At 42.3% G+C, this 21,333-nt stretch overlaps 1 protein-coding gene across 2 annotated transcripts in view; it reads right to left on the bottom strand.

Moving 5' to 3' along the window:
* The window catches only part of htr4 (5-hydroxytryptamine receptor 4), a 125,575-nt gene extending 105,304 nt beyond the window's left edge, over positions 1-20,271 (bottom strand). For both annotated transcript variants that reach the window (XM_046324814.1, XM_046324815.1), the window contains exon 1: positions 20,022-20,271. The gene's annotated coding sequence lies outside the window, so the exon portion shown is untranslated. The remainder of the gene's footprint in view (positions 1-20,021) is intronic.
* Between the last annotated feature and the right edge of the window lie 1,062 nt (positions 20,272-21,333).

Below are 21,333 nucleotides of genomic sequence, written 5' to 3'. Positions count from 1 at the left end.
GTTTCTGCTGTGACTGACTATCTTAAACCCCTCTCGGGTTGTTTATCAGCATGATATTGATTCAACATAATACAAGTCATTCGATGATATTTCATAGACTTTTTCCCCCCGAATGTAAATGACAGAATGGTTCAGAGCACCAAAAAGAGTTTGGGAGATTCTATGAAACAGAAAGAAGCTGAACTTTAGCAGGTATAAATACAAGACCTGAGATGATTGTCAAACCATTCACTAAAGCAAACACTCCGATTGAAGTGATCCCCAAATGTTCAAAGTAGCAATAAACTGTAGCAGTGTGTTTTAACAGTATTACTTAGAGCTGCTAATATTAGAGAATGACTCTTCTGTTGATAGAATACCAGCTGCAGGAGTAGGACCAATAAAAACACTGGACTTTACAGAAGTGCCTTAAATTCATTGTAGGCCTTAATATTCTGACTCAGAGCCTTTTAAAATTCTATGGCCAAAGATATAAAAGTCTAACTGCACCTATTGGCTCGAGGGCAGATTGTGACAACCTGGCTGAAGACACTTTAGAGTGGTGTTAGAAATGTGGCTATTGTTGGAGGGATGTAACAACTAAAGCGGTCCCATTCAGTACTTAGTACCCTCTCATTCCATCTCCTATAAGGATATGCTCATTTGCCATGACTATTCAAAAGCCACACATTCAATACAGAAGTATAATTGAAAAACACATACACTTCAAAGTGAAGCACCCTCAGTACTATAGTAAAACAGAATAGGCCCATTTATTGTCTGTATGTCAAAGTGGAAGAAATCCAAAGAAAAGTTACATAAAAAACACAAATATATATATTTTTAAACAAAGTTAAAAAAAATAAAAATGTATGAAGGCCTAAGGGCCCCGGGGATGGGTTTCAACTAAGCTAACATATGGAATTGTTTTCAGATGGAACATTTTACGACCCCTGTAGATATAAAAAAATATATATATTAAAAAATGATTGATGAAACATTGAATTTTGCCTTTACTGCTATTAGCCCATAGAAACACAGTGAATAACAGACTCACACATGGAAAAACAGATAGTCCAAAAATAAATGAAAAGGAAGTATGTTTTGAAGTGCCTGCATTATATCTGAGAGATATAAGGAAGTTAGAAAAAAAGAAGAAAGAAAATATTGTGGAATTACCCGTATACCTTCACTTCATTAATGTTTGAGTCTGGTACCAGGTTACCTTCAGACCACAGGAGGTTGGGGAGAACAGGCTCATCGTAATGGCTGGAGCGAAATAGGTGGAATGGTATCCCATGTTTTTGATACAATTCCATTTGCTCCGTTCCAGCCATTATTACGGGCCGTTCTCCCCTCAGCAGCCTCTTCTGCTTCAGACCAGGCCTGTGACACTTGTGGCGGTTGTAGAGTGAAACAGAGAACACCATGGTGTTCGTGAGAGTACCATCTTTCCATAGCCCATACCATTTGGACACTACAGACGTTTTCATGAGAAAATTGATATTTCGGGGATGTCTCCAGGCCTAATAAACAGCACTGTAGCTCTGCCACCTTCCACCACAGATACAGAAGGCCGACATGGACGGATGCGCTGGACTGACAACAACAAAAAAAACAAATCTCTAGCTTAAACAGATGGATTTTGATGGGTATTGTTGTATTATGCTAATTTAATTTCCTCTGGGTCACAGACATTGGCTGCAGTGGGTTTTAGAACAGCGAGGTAGTGCTAAAGTTACATATCGTCAGGGTTTGTATTGGGCCTCCCATCTGGAATGCAGTATCTTTATGGGTGAGTCTAAAATCCCTATAGGTCCTTCTCATGTCTACGTTTTTAATACCGCCGCAGACATAAACAGTAATAACCTCAGTAACGTTCCCAGTAGAGTAGATGGGATTCCTGTATAACTGTTTGAGTGGTGTTGACTTGTACTTTCACAAAGACCATAGAAGGGTGTATATCCAAGAACCTTTACTAATATGGCCTACGATATCATTATAATGTGCTGCTGATCGAGGTGGCCTTACAGTAACATGTTAAAAAGAGTACAGGGGCAACTTCGCAGACCTGCTCACCAATACATGGGAGGGAGAATGCCTTGTAAAGGAACGTATATTTAACCACAAGCTGACTGCTTCACCTCAGAACAATACAACCTCCTGTCTCACACTGATTTGAATGGTTTACATATTTTTACAACCTAACACGCCCTACAATTTTACGATTCACTAAGAAACAGTCTGGGTTCCCTCCTCTGTATTCAAGACCTCTGAGCAAAGTCCAAAGTCTTCCAGAATGTCCATCATTTCCTATTCAGTCCCGTCGGCCATAAATTGGCAATATTCAAATTATTTCAAAGCGAGCATATCATTATTGTTGTCCCTGACTGTGAAGAATAAAGCTATCCGAGGCATAGTCAACAACAAAAAAACGATCAACTTCCTTCAAGGGTTAAGCATATTTCATAATGATGAATGCTGTCAGAGCATCGTAAGAGCCTGTACACGTTAAAGGTATAAAAATGCTTTATCGAGTATAGGATTACTAACAAAACCTGGCATCCTGAAATGGGAAAGATACCACTTTGTTTATCCCATCATACTTTATGGCCCATGGCATCAGTAATAATCATTCAACATGGACAAACATAAAGGTAGCCCCTATGCTGCCTGATATTACTGGGCCATATTCACAAGTATAATGACAACCCTTACACTGATTAGCGTAACAAAAAAAAGTAACAAATAAGAGTTGTAGGGTCTATTACTTGACAATTACACGGTTCTTGATTTAAACGGCTCCAAATAATAGTGAAACGGGTGACGGCAACAGCAACGTCATCGAATTCATGTTCATGGACACTGTCGGGTTGCCAGTTTGACGTAGACATGTTGACAAGTATGTGAAGTCCCTTGATCCTGAGACCCAAACAGTTATGTAGGCTACACTAACAGTCAAATAAATGTGTATTTCTAACCTAACTGTATAGAGCACAAAGCCATATAATAAAGAAATTGGGGGCAAAGATGAATGAGTCGGTTTATTGGTGCCATAATCCTGGTGACATTATGCAAGCAATACAAGTGTTGCATGACTGTGTGGCTGGCTTATGAACCTGATTAAAGACAAATGACTAAAACGGGAGATTCACGTGACTGTCTGTCCAAATGTCAAGTAGTGTGCAGTTATGAATTCACTAATAATCCCAAAACTATAAATACCTCCTTTGGAAAGTGTTGAAAACTTGGAACAATGAACCAATGAGGCTCTGGCCCGTTGGTCTGTGCTAGCCGGTTTAACATGGAGAAGTAGGTACTGGGAACGTTTGTAGATATCAGGATAGCGATTAACCACCTCAGACGCAAAGGATTTACTTCAGACACCCGCCAAGGCCCTCATCCCCGTCATTCGCGGGAGAAAGAGACGGAGATATCGGGGACATACTGTAGGTCGGGGTGCCTTGTAAAGATCTGACGGCGAGTGGGTAATCTACCTTTACCATCAGTCCTATTAGCCAACGTACAATCATTGGATAATAAAATAGACGAACTACGATCACATACAGTATAACCTACCAACGGGACATTAAAAGCTGTAATATCTTATGTTTCACAGAGTCGTGGCTGAACGACGACATGAATAACATAAAGCTGGTGGGTTATACACTGTATCGGGAGGAGAGAACAGTAGCCCTTGGTAAGACAAGGAGTGGCGGTCTGTGTATATTTGTAAACAACAGCTGGTGCACGACATCTAATAGTAAGAAAGTCTCGAGGTTTAGTGACGATGGCGGAGAGAGCTAAACGTTCAAAAGTGTGGTTACGCTTTACCAGAGTCCATGCTGACAATGCTTGTTGCCACAAGTGCAATACGACTTTAGCTTGTAAGGGCGGAAACATGAGCAATCTGTCCAAACATCTATGGAAAGTGCATCATGTACAGGCAGAGAAATGCACAGTTCTTGACTCCCTAGCTTGTAGTTCATCTCTCGTTGCCTGATCTTTTGCAGGAAAATTTTGCTTATTTCCTTTTTTTTATATTTCCCTCAACACAATAGAGTCTATAATAGTGATTTGTTCAAAACATTGCTATTTCTTTTGCTGTAAATAATTGTTTATTTGATTTATTTTACATTTCATAAAATAAAGCAATGTTAATTCTGTTCTTAATTAGTATAAATGTTTTTGTAAAAAAATAACAAAAATAATCGATAAGAATACTTTTAATGTACTGGATCGATAAGCGGTATCGGTTATGAGTAGTAATACCATTAAAATCTTAACGATACCCATCCCTAGTCGCGAAGAGGGCACGACAAAGCCTATCCCCCCTTAGGAGACTGAAAAGATTTGGCATGGGTCCTCAGATCCTCAAAAAGTTCTACAGCTGCACCTTCGAGAGCACTGGTTGCATCACTTCCTGGTATGGCAACTGCTCAGCTTCTGACCTCTATACCAGGCAGTGTCAGAGGAAGACCCTATACTGTTCTCTCTGCTACCGCACGGCATACCGGAGGTCCAAATCTAGGTCCAAAAGGCTTCTTAACAGCTTCTACCCTCAAGCCGTAAGACTCCTGAACAGCTGGACAAATGGTTACTCAGACTATTTGCCTTGCCCCCCTCTCCCCTTTTTTACGCTGCTGCTACTCAGAGTTTATTATCTATGCATAGTCACTTTAACTCTACCTACATGTACATATTACCTCAATTACCCCGACTAACATTCAGTTCCTGTTCGGTTCAAATTAAACATTAACCTAAAAACAAATGTGTTAGTATACATTTTCCTATCTTTAAACTGGGGGTGAATGTGAACCTTTATGGACAACATTTCAAATGGATGAATAGAACATTTATGGAAAATATGGTTTCTGGTCTATGTCTGTCAAAAATGTGCAGTATTGGACCCTAAAACTGACTAAAGAACGGGGAAAGCTCAACTGGAGGATCAGAGCCTTTCAAACACAGACACAGGTGGTCTGAATAGTGAATTGTATGACTCAGCCGATGTCAAGCAGCGTCACCATTCACACCAAAGCCTCTAAAAACAGTGGCTTAAACAAATCAATAATAGCAGCTGGCGTCAGTGTCATTCCCATTGGCAGCATGCTGAGGCTCTTTGAGCTTCATAAAATGAAACACGTTTGCTATTGATTTGAAATGTAGACACTTCCTCTTATAGAATGTTTTCTCTTTCCCCTTAACCTTTTTTTGCTAACCAAAAATCGAACAGAAAAATGAATCGTACATACTGCAAACTTCTCTCATGGGAAAAACATCATTCTTAAAAAGAATATGAGCACATGATAAAGATATTGGGAGCTTTCGCTATTTAACATGCTTTATGTGTCCGGATGTAGGGTGGATCCACCACCATCTAGGTCCAGTCAGGAGCTGTCCAGACAACTCTGTTGCATTGATCACTTTGAAAACAAGCAGCATTCTTCACAATATTAAAAATAACAGGAATAAATGAAAGATTTATTCAATAACACAATAACATGACAGGAATTCCCGCAGAACTGACCAAAATAAAGAGCTGGCCTATATCAACATTATATCCTACGATTAAAGACAACACTCTGGGATCTTAAGCAAAGCAAATTCATAACATATGAATGTTTGCAGCATTGAATGTCCCCGAGAACACAGTGGCCTCCATCATTCTTAAATGGAAGAAGTTTGGAATCACCAAGACTCTTCCTAGAGCTGGCTGCCCGGCCAAACTGAGCAATCGGGAGGGCCTTGGTCAGGGAGGTGATCAAGAACCCGATGGTCACTCTGACAGAACTCTAGAATACCTCTGTGTAGTTGGGAGAATCTTCCAGAAGGACAACCATCTCTGCAGCACTCCACCAATCAGGCTTTTATGGTAGAGTGGCCAGATGGAAGCCACTCCTCAGTAAAAGACACATGACAGCCCACTTGGAGTTTGCCAAAAGGTACCTACAGACGTTCAGATCATGAGAAACAAGATTCTCTGGTCTGATGAAACCAAGATGGAACTCTTTGGCCTGAATGCCAAGAGTCACATCTGACGGACACTTAGCATCATCCCTACAGTCAACTATGGTGGTGGCAGCATTATGCTGTGGGGATGTTCTTCAGTGTCTGGGACTGAAAGAGTAGTCAGGATCGAGGCAAAGATGAATGGAGCAAATTGCAGAGGGATCCTTGATGAAAACCTGCTCCAGAGTGCTCAGGACCTCAGACTGGGGCGAAGGTTCACCTTCCAACAGAACAACGACCCCTAAGCACACAGCCAAGACAACACAGGAGTGGATATGGGACAAGTCTCTGAATGTCCTTGAGTGGACCAGTCAGAGCCTGGACTTGAACATCTCTGGAGAGACCTCAAAATAGCTGTGCAGCGACGCTCCCTATCCAACCTGACAGAGCTTGAGAGGTACTGCAGAGAAGAATGGGAGAAACTTCCCAAATACAGGTGTGCCAAGCTTGTAGCGTCATACCCAAGAAGACTCGAGGCTGTAATTACTGCCAAAGGTTCTTCCACAAAGTACTGAGTAAAGGGTCTGAATACTTATGTAAATATGAAATTTCAGTTTTAAATTTGTATTAATTTGCCCAAAAAAAATCTAATGTCCTGTTTTTGCTTTGTCATTATGGGGTATTGTGTAGATTGATGAGGAAAATACATTTTTGAATAAGGTTGTAACGTAACAAAATGTTGAAAAAGTCAAGGGGTCTGAATACTTTACAAATGCACTATAACTGTAAACAACACTAGACTCCACTAAACTCTTGATGGGAACTGAAATTGGACATATATCATCCTGAATCAGACTAGAGTGGAAATTTGATCTCAAAATAAAGTCCCATAACCTTTGTACAGTAAGCTAGGGTGCATATTTGTGATATTACTGATGCAACTCACAGGGGAGAATGCTGCGGTGTGAAATTCAGTTGAAGAGTCCAGGGAGGACAGAGCTATGTGTATTTATAGCATAGGTCAGAGGTCATGGGGTTGAGGACAGAGTGGCAGGCATCTCATCCTGGGGTAATAAACTAGCATGATTGCTCACTTGCTTTGCATTAAGAGTAAACACAGCTCACAGTTTGCAGTCTGGTTGTCATGGACTTCTGTCAAATCCGATGTTGCAAGGCCAAGGAATTCTGCCTCCACTCTACTCTGCTCCACGCCTCCTGTGCAAATTTATACAAACCATCCCACTGAGCAGAGTAGAGAGGAGAAGGTTGTGATGGATTATAGAAAGAGGTACTCTGCCTCTGTCTGCTGTGTATGAAGCCCTGTCTCTTCCATCCGGGAGACTTGTCCTGGCCAGTCAGGAGGTAGAGTAAATGAATGGTCTGGAGTCTGGACGGAGGGGAATATATATATATATATATATATATATATATATATATATATATATATATATATATATAGAGAGAGAGAGAGAGAGAGAGAGAGAGAGAGAGAGAGAGAGAGAGAGAGAGAGAGAGAGAGAGAGAGAGAGAGAGAGAGAGAGAAGAGAAACGGAATATTGAGAGGGGAGAGAAAGATGAGAGAGACAGAGAGAGACAGAGAGAGAGATGAGAGAGAGACAGAGAGAGAGAGATGGGAAGTGTCAGTGGTCGGGAGAGCGAGGGAGAGAGAGAGAGAGTGAGAGAGAGAGACATAGAGAGACAGAGAGAGAGAGAGATGGGAAGTGTCAGTGGTGGGGAGAGAGAGGAGACAGAGAGAGAGAGAGAGAGAGAGAGAGAGAGAGAGAGAGAGAGAGAGAGAGAGAGAGAGAGAGAGAGAGAGAGAGAGAGAGAGAGAGAGAGAGAGAGAGAGAGAGAGAGATGGGAAGTGTCAGTGGTGGGGAGAGAGAGGGAGACAGAGAGAGAGAGAGATGGGAAGTGTCAGTGGTGGGGAGAGAGAGGGAGACAGAGAGAGAGAGAGAGAGAGAGATGGGAAGTGTCAGTGGTGGGGAGAGAGAGGGAGACAGGGAGAGAGAGAGATGGGAAGTGTCAGTGGTGGGGAGAGAGAGGGAGACAGAGAGAGAGAGAGATGGGAAGTGTCAGTGGTGGGGAGAGAGAGGGAGACAGAGAGAGAGAGAGAGAGAGAGAGAGAGAGATGGGAAGTGTCAGTGGTGGGGAGAGAGAGGGAGACAGGGAGAGAGAGAGAGAGAGAGAGAGAGAGATGGGAAGTGTCAGTGGTGGGGAGAGAGAGGGAGACAGAGAGAGAGAGAGATGGGAAGTGTCAGTGGTGGGGAGAGAGAGGGAGACAGAGAGAGAGAGAGATGGGAAGTGTCAGTGGTGGGGAGAGAGAGGGAGACAGAGAGAGAGAGAGATGGGAAGTGTCAGTGGTGGGGAGAGAGAGGAGACAGAGAGAGAGAGAGATGGGAAGTGTCAGTGGTGGGGAGAGAGAGGGAGACAGAGAGAGAGAGAGATGGGAAGTGTCAGTGGTGGGGAGAGAGAGGGAGACAGAGAGAGAGAGAGATGGGAAGTGTCAGTGGTGGGGAGAGAGAGGGAGAGAGAGTGAGAGAGAGACTGAGAGCAGCTGCTGTTGCTACAGCTTTGTGCCAGACATTTCCTTGAAAACTTCAGCTCATATTTCGCCATGCAAAATGTTTTCATACTCGGTGTAGTTAATTCTATTGCACATATCATTAACTACACTGAGTGTAAAAGAAGGTGTATTAAAACTAATGTATGACTGGTCTCCTAACAACAAGCTTCTGAAGTATAAAAATATCTGTTAACGCTCTGGTACAACTTTTCATTGAAGGATTGCCAATACTGTTCAATTTCTACAGTGAATAAATAATGTGTTTACTTAATGTAGAGCAACTTTCTTCAACTCAAATAAACTGAAGATAGGGGAAAAGATAAGAGACATTTGTTTGCGTGAATACATCACTGGCTCAGTTTATGTTGCCATTCCTTGACGTCAGTATAAAAGCAGGTGCTGTAGCAAGAAAGCTAATTCATAAAGGCAGTGATGTGTATAACGAAATTCAGATACGGATCCTTAAAACTCTGCTATCCCTGTGGCATGTTATCCCGTGGCATGCTATCCCTGTGGCATGTTATCCCGTGGCATGCTATCCCTGTGGCATGTTATCCCGTGGCATGCTATCCCAGTGGCATGTTATCCCGTAGCATGCTATCCCTGTGGCATATTATCCCGTGGCATGCTATCCCTGTGGCATGCTATCCCGTGGCATGCTATCCCTGTGGCATGTTATCCCATGGCATGCTATCCCTGTGGCATGTTATCACGTGGCATGCTATCCCTGTGGCATGCTATCTCCGTGGCATGTTGTTCCCGTGGCATGCTATCACTGCGGCATGTTATCCCATGGCATGCTATCTTCGTGGCATGCTGTTCCTGTGGCATACTGTTCCCGTGGAATGCTATCCCCGTTGCATGCTATCCCGTGGCATGCTATCACTGCCGCATGTTATCCCATGGCATGCTATCTTCGTGGCATGCTGTTCCTGTGGCATGCTATCCCTGTGGCATGCTATCCCATGACATGCTATCCCCGTGATATACTATGCCCGTGGCATGCTATCCCCGTGACATGCTATCCCCGTGACATGCTATCCCCGTGATATACTATCCCCGTGGCATGCTATCCCCGTGGCATGCTATCCCCGTGACATGCTATTCCCGTGGCATGCTATCCTGTGGCATGCTATCACTGCCGCATGTTATCCCATGGCATGCTATCTTCGTGGCATGCTGTTCCTGTGGCATGCTATCCCTGTGGCATGCTATCCCGTGACATGCTATCCCCGTGATATACTATCCCCGTGGCATGCTATCCCCGTGACATGCTATCCCCGTGGCATGCTATCCCCGTGATATACTATCCCCGTGGCATGCTATCCCCGTGATATACTATCCCCGTGGCATGCTATCCCCGTGGCATGCTATCCCCGTGACATGCTATCCCCGTGGCATGCTATCCCCGTGATATACTATCCCCGTGGCATGCTATCCCCGTGGCATGCTATCCCCGTGGCATGCTATCCCCGTGATATACTATCCCCGTGGCATGCTATCCCCGTGACATGCTATCCCCGTGGCACGCTATCCCGTGGAATGCTATCCCATGTATTTAGCTCCAGCTCTAGTGCTCCCATTGGCACAGATCTCTCTCTTTCTTATGAACTTATGAACCAAATTTACATTTTCATTCCGGAACAGTGGACAAATTGATCTGGCACATAACATAAGGAACGCTTTAACATTTCAGACAAACCTATCAACTGGAGAATTGTTCAGTAAAGTCTCACCCAAACAGAGCACAATAGATTTCAAGAGAGGAGAGCGAGTCACCCAAGTTTATGCAGAACCAGGCTCTGGGAGTCTATTGGCCAGGCTCTGGGAGTCTATGGGCCAGGCTCGTGGAGTCTATGGGCCATGCTCGTGGAGTCTATGGGCCATGCTCTGGGAGTCTATGGGCCAGGCTCGCGGAGTCTATGGGCTAGGCTCTGAGAGTCTTTGGGCTAGGCTCTGAGAGTCTATGGGCCAGGCTCTGCGAGTCTATGGGCAAGGCTCTAAAAGTCTATGGGCCAGGCTCTAAAAGTCTATGGGCCAGGCTCTGGGAGTCTATGGGCCAGGCTCGTGGAGTCTATGGGCCATGCTCTGAGAGTCTATGGGCCATGCTCGTGGATTCTATGCAGGGCCAGGCTCTGGGAATCTATGGGCAAGGCTCTGGGTGTTTCTGCAGGGCCTGGCTCTGTGAGACAATTCAGGGCCAGGCCCTGGGTGTTCATGCATGGCTCGGTGAGTCTATGCAGGGCCAGGCACTGGGAGTCTATGCAGGGCCAGGCTCTGTGATTCGATTCAGGGCCAGGCTCTGTGAGACTATTCAGGGTCAGGCTCTGGGTGTTTATGCATGGCTTTGGGAGTCTATGCAGGGCCAGGCTCTGAAAGTCTATTCAGAGCCAGGCTCTGGGAGTCTATGCAGGGCCAGGCTCTGAAAGTCTATGCAGGGCCAGGCTCTGGGTGTTTACGCAGGGTTCTCTGAGTCTATTCAGGGCCTGGCTCTTGGGAATACATGCGGAATTACAAGTACTTTGGTTCCTGAGTGTCTGAGGCTGACAGTTTGTTTTCTATCTACTGGATGTCTAAGGCTAACAGTTTGTTGTATATCTACTGGATGTCTGAGGCTGACAGTTTGTTTTCTATCTACTGGATGTCTAAGGCTAACAGTTTGTTTTCTGTCTACTGGGTGTCTGAGGCTAACAGTTTGTTGTATATCTACTGGGTGTCTGAGGCTGACAGTTTGTTTTCTATCTACTGGATGTCTGAGGCTGACAGATTGTTTTCTATCTACTGGGTGTCTGAGGCTGACAGTTTGTTTTCTATCTACTGGGTGTCTGAGGCTGACAGTTTGTTTTCTATCTACTGGGTGTCTGAGGCTGACAGTTTGTTTTCTATCTACTGGGTGTCTGAGGCTGACAGTTTGTTTTCTATCTACTGGGTGTCTGAGGCTGACAGTTTGTTTTCTAACTACTGGGTGTCTGAGGTTGGCAGTTTGTTTTCTATCTACTGGATGTCTGAGGCTGACAGTTTGTTTTCTATCTACTGGATGTCTAAGGCTGACAGTTTGTTATCTATCTACTGGATGTCTGAGGCTGACAGTTTGTTATCTATCTACTGGATGTCTGAGGCTGACAGTTTGTTTTCTATCTACTGGGTGTCTGAGGCTGACAGTTTGTTATCTATCTACTGGATGTCTGAGGCTGACAGTTTGTTTTCTATCTACTGAGTGTCTGAGGCTGACAGTTTGTTTTCTATCTACTGGGTGTCTGAGGCTGGCAGTTTGTTTTCTATCTACTGGGTGTCTGAGACTGACAGTTTGTTTTCTATCTACTGGGTGTCTGAGACTGACAGTTTGTTTTCTATCTACTGGGTGTCTGAGGCTGACAGTTTGCTTTCTATCTACTGGATGTCTAAGGCTGACAGTTTGTTTTCTATCTACTGGGTGTCTAAGGCTGACAGTTTGTGTTCTATCTACTGGATGTCTGAGGCTGACAGTTTGTTATCTATCTACTGGGTGTCTGAGGCTGACAGTTTGTTTTCTATCTACTGGGTGTCTGAGGCTAAGAGTTTGTTTTCTATCTACTGGGTGTCTGAGGCTGACAGTTTGTTTTCTATCTACTGGGTGTCTGAGGCTAAGAGTTTGTTTTCTATCTACTGGGTGTCTGAGGCTGACAGTTTGTTTTCTATCTACTGGGTGTCTGAGGCTAAGAGTTTGTTTTCTATCTACTGGGTGTCTGAGGCTGACAGTTTGTTTTCTATCTACTGGGTGTCTGAGGCTGACAGTTTGTTTTCTAACTACTGGGTGTCTGAGGTTGGCAGTTTGTTTTATATCTACTGGATGTCTGAGGCTGACAGTTTGTTTTCTATCTACTGGATGTCTAAGGCTGACAGTTTGTTATCTATCTACTGGATGTCTGAGGCTGACAGTTTGTTATCTATCTACTGGATGTCTGAGGCTGACAGTTTGTTTTCTATCTACTGGGTGTCTGAGGCTGACAGTTTGTTATCTATCTACTGGATGTCTGAGGCTGACAGTTTGTTTTCTATCTACTGAGTGTCTGAGGCTGACAGTTTGTTTTCTATCTACTGGGTGTCTGAGGCTGGCAGTTTGTTTTCTATCTACTGGGTGTCTGAGACTGACAGTTTGTTTTCTATCTACTGGGTGTCTGAGACTGACAGTTTGTTTTCTATCTACTGGGTGTCTGAGGCTGACAGTTTGTTTTCTATCTACTGGATGTCTAAGGCTGACAGTTTGTTTTCTATCTACTGGGTGTCTAAGGCTGACAGTTTGTGTTCTATCTACTGGATGTCTGAGGCTGACAGTTTGTTATCTATCTACTGGGTGTCTGAGGCTGACAGTTTGTTTTCTATCTACTGGGTGTCTGAGGCTAAGAGTTTGTTTTCTATCTACTGGGTGTCTGAGGCTGACAGTTTGTTTTCTATCTACTGGGTGTCTGAGGCTAAGAGTTTGTTTTCTATCTACTGGGTGTCTGAGGCTGACAGTTTGTTTTCTATCTACTGGGTGTCTCAAATCAAATCAAATTTTATTTGTCACATACACATGGTTAGCAGATGTTAATGCGAGTGTAGCGAAATGCTTGTGCTTCTAGTTCCGACAATGCAGTGATAACCAACAAGTAATCTAACTAACAATTCCAAAACTACTGTCTTATACACAGTGTAAGGGGATAAGGAACATGTACATAAGGATATATGAATGAGTGATGGTACAGAGCAGCATACAGTAGATGGTATCGAGTACAGTATATACATATGAGATGAGTGTGTAGACAAAGTAAACAAAGTGGCATAGTTAAAGTGGCTAGTGATACATGTGTTACATAAGGATGCAGTCGATGATGTAGAGTACAGTATATACATATGCATATGAGATGAATAATGTAGGGTAAGTAACATTATATAAGGTAGCATTGTTTAAAGTGGCTAGTGATATATTTACATCATTTCCCATCAATTCCCATTATTAAAATGGCTGGAGTTGGGTCAGTGTCAATGACAGTGTGTTGGCAGCAGCCACTCAGTGTTAGTGGTGGCTGTTTAACAGTCTGATGGCCTTGAGATAGAAGCTGTTTTTCAGTCTCTCGGTCCCAGCTTTGATGCACCTGTACTGACCTCGCCTTCTGGATGATAGCGGGGTGAACAGGCAGTGGTTCGGGTGGTTGATGTCCTTGATGATCTTTATGGCCTTCCTGTAACAACGGGTGGTGTAGGTGTCCTGGAGGGCAGGTAGTTTGCCCCCGGTGATGCGTTGTGCAGTCCTCACTACCCTCTGGAGAGCCTTACGGTTGAGGGCGGAGCAGTTGCCGTACCAGGCGGTGATACAGCCCGCCAGGATGCTCTCGATTGTGCATCTGTAGAAGTTTGTGAGTGCTTTTGGTGACAAGCCGAATTTCTTCAGCCTCCTGAGGTTGAATAGGCGCTGCTGCGCCTTCTTCACGACGCTGTCAGTGTGAGTGGACCAATTCAGTTTGTCTGTGATGTGTATGCCGAGGAACTTAAAACTAGCTACCCTCTCCACTACTGTTCCATCGATGTGGATAGGGGGGTGTTCCCTCTGCTGTTTCCTGAAGTCCACAATCATCTCCTTAGTTTTGTTGACGTTGAGTGTGAGGTTATTTTCCTGACACCACACTCCGAGGGCCCTCACCTCCTCCCTGTAGGCCGTCTCGTCGTTGTTGGTAATCAAGCCTACCACTGTTGTGTCGTCCGCAAACTTGATGATTGAGTTGGAGGCGTGCGTGGCCACGCAGTCGTGGGTGAACAGGGAGTACAGGAGAGGGCTCAGAACGCACCCTTGTGGGGCCCCCGTGTTGAGGATCAGCGGGGAGGAGATGTTGTTGCCTACCCTGAGGCTAAGAGTTTGTTTTCTATCTACTGGATGTCTGAGGCTGACAGTTTGTTATCTATCTACTGGGTGTCTGAGGCTGACAGTTTGTTTTCTATCTACTGGGTGTCTGAGGCTGACAATGTTGTTTTCTATCTACTGGGTGTCTAAGGCTGGCAGTTTGTTTTCTATCTACTGGGTGTCTGAGGCTGGCAGTTTGTTTTCTATCTACTGGGTGTCTGAGGCTGACAGTTTGTTTTCTATCTACTGGATGTCTGAGGCTGACATTTTGTTATCTATCTACTGGGTGTCTGAGGCTGACAGTTTGTTTTCTATCTACTGGGTGTCTGAGGCTGACAATGTTGTTTTCTATCTACTGGGTGTCTAAGGCTGGCAGTTTGTTTTCTATCTACTGGGTGTCTGAGGCTGGCAGTTTGTTTTCTATCTACTGGGTGTCTGAGGCTGACAGTTTGTTTTCTATCTACTGGGTGTCTGAGGCTGACAGTTTGTTTTCTATCTACTGGATGTCTAAGGCTGGCAGTTTGTTTTCTATCTACTGGGTGTCTGAGGCTGGCAGTTTGTTTTCTATCTACTGGGTGTCTAAGGCTGGCAGTTTGTTTTCTATCTACTGGGTGTCTGAGGCTGGCAGTTTGTTTTCTATGTTTTCTATCTACTGGGTGTCTGAGGCTGACAGTTTGTTTGAGGCTGACAAATATGTCCACCATTCCAACCCCAAACGTCTAGAAGAAATAGATTATTCGCAGTAACATATTATTTACACTAATATATTATTTACAGTAGCATATTATTTGCAGTAACATTATTTACAGTAACATACTATTTACAGTAACATATTATTTGCAGTAACGTACTATTTACAGTAACATTATATTTACAGTAACATTATTTACAGTAACATACTATTTACAGTAACATATTATTTGCAGTAACATTATTTACAGTAACATACTATTTACAGTAACATAATATTTACAGTAACATACTATTTACAGTAACATATTATTTTGGAACTCTGAAGGTTAGAAGGTTCTAATGACAAAAGCAGAAGGAAGTATTACCCTCATTACAGTCTACACCTGCTCACTCAGGTGTACTGTGATGGTTAAGTGACATCATTATATTTATGTGTGACAAGCATTACTTAGAGGTGTCATACAGGACTTGTTTTATGTCAAAATGGCCCCAATTCATGATTTTCATTCATAACATTCAGAGTGGAACTCAACTCTCTATCATAGCATATCTTTTATTTATATGTAAATATAAATATTATGTTAATAAATGTAATTCAGTGTGTGTGCGTGTGTGCGTGTGCGCGTGTGTGCGTGTGTGCGTGTGTGTGTGTGTGTGTGTGTGTGTGTGTGTGTGTGTGTGTGTGTGTGTGTGTGTGTGTGTGTGTGTGTGTGCGTGTGCGTGTGCGTGTGCGTGTGCGTGTGTGTGTGTGTGTGTGTGTGTGTGTGTGTGTGTGTGTGTGTGTGTGTGTGTGTGTGTGTGTGTGTGTGTGTGTGTGTGTGTGCACGCCAGCATATCTGTTTTGTGAAAACATCTCTAAAAATAGGATGTTCATAATGAGGACAGTGCCTGTGGTGATCCACTACTTACTTGCTTGTCTGAGTTTTAGAAATCCTCACAACAAAAAGATTCTCTCCACCCAGGGCAAATACAAGTGATGGATTCAGAAAAGGGAAGCACTCAGGGAAAGTACAGCACTGCCATAACGGAATGAAAATAATAATAATTATCTGTTTATTCCTCTATGCCTGATTCTGAAACATTTGTTCCACAATGATGCAAATGATATAACTTAATCAATTACTGACTATGTTTACTGAGGATTAACAAAAGGGACTATTACAGTATGCAAGCTGAATAGCTACTTTCCCCTCTTGTGGTTTTCCCACAAAATGTGATTGGGTCTCAGTCCTCTTTTCTCATAAATGACCAGCAACTAACAAATTATTTTAAAGCTGTTTTCACAAGCTTTATGGACTATTTGAAATACTTTGTGAAAACTAGTTAGATTTTTTAAAAATGTTTTCCAGTCCCTCAGTAATCTTAGGATAATTGTTTCATTCACACAGTCAGGCTCAGTTCAGTAATTATAACCAATAGTAGGAACACTTGCAATAAAAAATTCATAGCAGCACCTTGTAAATAAGAATTTGTTCTTAATAACTGACTTAATAACTGCCTAGTTAAAAAAAGGTAAAAAAAATATATATATATATATATATATTACCCAGCAAATCTGTCTACAGTACTGAGGTTGGTCCAACGGGAGAAATGGTGAGAAACCGCAGAGACAGGAACATGTCTAATTGTTCTCTCACTGTTCATCTCTGGGGTCAGCGCAAATTGTCTCGAATTAGCAACTGGGGTGAAACAAAGTCTTATATTCAGCTTTCATGTTCCACACGTCACCCTGATAACGGTATTCAGGAGCTCGAGAGTAATTGTGGAAGAAATGGCAATGCAGAAAGTCATTAAACACGTTATTCTTATTACGAACTGAGTATAAGGACAGGAATCCCATGCTGTACTTCCTCTGCCGAATCCATGAACTGACTTCTACAAAGTGAACATGCGGAGTAGACCTCTACCTATCAAAAATGCATTTGATAAAGTTTGATGTCTACACTGAGTCCTGTAATCGAATAGAGAGAAATCTCCCCTTCTCCTCAGCTCAACTCATGGGACAGGACAGGACAGTGTGAGTCTTGGCTGTGTACGGGCCATGAGACAGACAGAGAGCTTCAGATGATATACTTCCCAGGGAGTTTTGGGACTGGCAGTAAAGTGTACATTCGAATGGAAGCTATAAGAGAGTTTGTTTTCATGTCTAACCTTCAGCTCCACAGAGTTCCAATGTGATGTGAAAGTGGAGACTATTGACCCTTCAACAAGGCCCTCTCCATTCCGTGCCATTAATCAGGACACATCCTCTCACTAGTATCTACCATGCCCATCGCATGGCACCGTCACCACCTTATTGACTGGCCCCTGGATTGTTGCGTAAGCTCACTTTGACCAGGCTGATAGGCAGTCAGGCAGGCAGACAGGCAGATAGACAGACAGAAAGACAACCAGTAAGGTAGACAGGCAGACAGACAGACAGACAGAAAGACAACCAGTAAGGTAGACAGGCAGACAGATAGACAGACAAACAGACAGACAGATAGACAGAAAAACAGACGGACAAACAGACAGACAAACAGACGGGCGAGCGGACAGACGGGAAGCTCACAATGGAGCAGAGATTAACACCCTTCTAGTCGTCCCAGCTAATCATCAGCACACACTCGCCTTGCCTTGACCCCTGGCTCTCAGTCTCAGCTTTATACACCGCTGATCGCTGTCTGTCTCGGAGAATCAGCCAAACAGACATTACCACATGTGATCTATAACCCCAGCATCAACAGAAGCATAGCTGCTGTAGATACTGATTACAATTCATAAACAGTGCCCGTAAGAATTCATAAACAGTGCCCAAAGATTTATTGTGGTTTATCAGAGGTGTACTCTTGTGAAGCTTTTAGGCATAATACATTTGATTTGATGATGAGTCAGAGAGTGGAATTACTGCCCAGTGTAGCATATGACTGTCAGTCAATGGAAATACTGACTGAAAGTGAAGGATGATTATCGGCCTGCATTACAGATAAATGAGGAACTAAACATAACAGGGTGTATGGAAACAGTTGAATGATAATCAGGATGTTATCAGAGCCAGGTGAAGAGAGGCATGTCTGGAGAAACTTTGATCAAGGTACATTGGTTACCCTTGATTGCATTCGCAAATAGACTGCATGGCTAGCATACGTAATGTGTCAGTGTGCATAGTTAAATAAAGGTTCAATAATAAATAAATAGACCGCATGGCTAGCATACGTAATGTGTCAGTGTGCATAGTTAAATAAAGGTTCAATAATAAATAAATAGACCGCATGGCTAGCATACATAATGTGTCAGTGTGCATAGTTAAATAAAGGTTCAATAATAAATAAATAGACTGCATGGCTAGCATACGTAATGTGTCAGTGTGCATAGTTAAATAAAGGTTCAATAATAAATAAATAGACTGCATGGCTAGCATACGTAATGTGTCAGTGTGCATAGTTAAATAAAGGTTCAATAATAAATAAATAGACTGCATGGCTAGCATACGTAATGTGTCAGTGTGCATAGTTAAATAAAGGTTCAATAATAAATAAATAGACTGCATGGCTAGCATACGTAATGTGTCAGTGTGCATAGTTAAATAAAGGTTCAATAATAAATAAATAGACTGCATGGCTAGCATACGTAATGTGTCAGTGTGCATAGTTAAATAAAGGTTCAATAATAAATAAATAGACTGCATGGCTAGCATACGTAATGTGTCAGTGTGCATAGTTAAATAAAGGTTCAATAATAAATAAATAGACTGCATGGCTAGCATACCTAATGTGTCAGTGTGCATAGTTAAATAAAGGTTCAATAATAAATAAATAGACTGCATGGCTAGCATACGTAATGAGTCAGTGTGCATAGTTAAATAAAGGTTCAATAATAAATAAATAGACTGCATGGCTAGCATACGTAATGTGTCAGTGTGCATAGTTAAATAAAGGTTCAATAATAAATAAATAGACTGCATGGCTAGCATACGTAATGAGTCAGTGTGCATAGTTAAATAAAGGTTCAATAATAAATAAATAGACTGCATGGCTAGCATACGTAATGAGTCAGTGTGCATAGTTAAATAAAGGTTCAATAATAAATAAATAGACTGCATGGCTAGCATACGTAATGTGTCAGTGTGCATAGTTAAATAAAGGTTCAATAATAAATAAATAGACTGCATGGCTAGCATACGTAATGTGTCAGTGTGCATAGTTAAATAAAGGTTCAATAATAAATAAATAGACTGCATGGCTAGCATACGTAATGTGTCAGTGTGCATAGTTAAAATAAAGGTTCAATAATAAATAAATAGGAACGAGTCCGTGTAAGTGTCAGATGTAACGTTACTGCCGTGTTCATATAAATACATTAAAAAACACACTAACAACAATGAGTTATTACAGTTAGTACTGTAGGCAACATGTGGACAAAATGTGTGTAGTTAAATGAAGAGGGTTTTGCTACTTTGAAACCTTCTACAATGTGACTGTTCTAATGATTTATTTTAGAGTAGCTATAGGCATGCAGTGTCGTTTCATCTTCTTCAACATATATAGTTTCCAATACTCTTTGTATACATTTGGTCTGAGTTTTTAATAACTATGATACGGTGATGGTCATATGTAACAGCAGTCCATAATCCATAACCCATCCATATTTGTGCTATCTACACTACTACACCTTATGACAGTGCTGGGGGCCATCTCCGATATACAGTAGCTCTCACAACACATGTATGAAAAGCTGGGGCCATACCACAGCATGATTCCTAAACAAATCAATAAATTGATTTACAACTTTAAGAGAATTTCATAATTAGTGTGTAAAAGTTGGGGACAACAGCATATAGTAGCTGTCCTGTCCTCCTTCCTAGAATAAACTTTCCTAATAATGTATATAGAGGCGTCAATAATACACACTTTATATAATACAAATATGACTTAAGCTACTTCCACATAAAGGGGTAACTAATAACGTACAATTATAATCGTACAGTACACTTACCATGTCCTGGTGGAGACGCCGGGTTCCAAAACCATGGTACGATGCTATATCCCCATGAGAGAAATCACATTTTCGACTTGTATCAAAACACAGTTAAGAAGTGAACAGTTTTTTTGTGACTACAATTTCAGAGATGTTCCCTGCTGACATTCACACAACGAAAAAGTTGTCCATGTATCCTGAGCGCAGTCGGAAGTATGAGCGCAAATGTGAATGGCTGGACGGTTTCGTACGCGTGGGGCACCTCGCGCTGTTCTGTGGATGTAATGCTTGGAAAGCGAGACCTCGGTATTCCCAGCAAATTGCACCTTCAAGTCCCTCCTCTTTCGCTTGGTTGAGGAGGTAAAATCGGCTCGGTTTAAACGTGTTTGATGCAGGTATGGCAGGCTATAAATGGTGGTTCATTGTAAATTGAGTGACATTCATTGTAAATTGAATTGCTTGAACATGTGGATTTGCGCAAGGCAGATTCCCCGAGTAAATTGCCTGTCATATCACTTTTTTCTGATGATTTTGTATCTCTTAATGTTCAATTAAAATAGGTTAGGCCTACCATTAATCACTGTGATATGGACTGTTGGAAAAGCAACCATTATGTAAGATTTAACTAAGAATATGATGTATTCTCAAAATAGAACAGCCTTTGGCAAGATATTGTTTATTTACAGTACCAGTCAAAAGTTTGGACACATCTACTCATTCCAGTGTTTTTCTTCATTCTTACATTGTAGAAGAACAGTGAAGACATCAAACTATGAAATAACACATATGGAATCATATAGTAACCAACAAAGTGTTAAAACAAATCAAAATATGTGTTATATTTGAGATTCTTCAAAGTAGCCACTATTTGCCTTGATGACAACTTTGCAGAATCTTGGCAGTCTCTCAACCATCTTCATGACGTAGTCACCTGGAATACATTTCAATTAACAGGTGTGCCTTGTTAAAAGTTCATTTGTAGAATGTCTTTCCCTCTTCATGTGTTTGAGCCAATCAGTTGTGTTGTGACAAGATAGGGGTGGTATACAGGAGATAGCCATATTTGGTAAAAGACCAAGTCCGTATTATGGCTCATATAAGCAAAGAGAAACGACAGTCAATCATTATTTTAAGACATGAAGGTCCATTAATCCGGAAGTTTTCAAGAACTTAAAAGAAAAATTCTAGTGCAGTTGCAAAACCATCAAGTGCTATGATGGAACTAGCTCTCATAAGGACCGCCACAGGAAAGGAAGACCCAGAGTTACCTCTGCTGCAGAAAAGTTCATTAGATTTACCAGCCTCAGAAATTGCAGCCCAAATAAATGCT

Source organism: Oncorhynchus gorbuscha, linkage group LG23 (genome assembly GCF_021184085.1).
Source record: "Oncorhynchus gorbuscha isolate QuinsamMale2020 ecotype Even-year linkage group LG23, OgorEven_v1.0, whole genome shotgun sequence".
NCBI lineage: Eukaryota > Metazoa > Chordata > Actinopteri > Salmoniformes > Salmonidae > Oncorhynchus > Oncorhynchus gorbuscha.
This window is presented reverse-complemented; position numbering and strand designations above follow the sequence as displayed.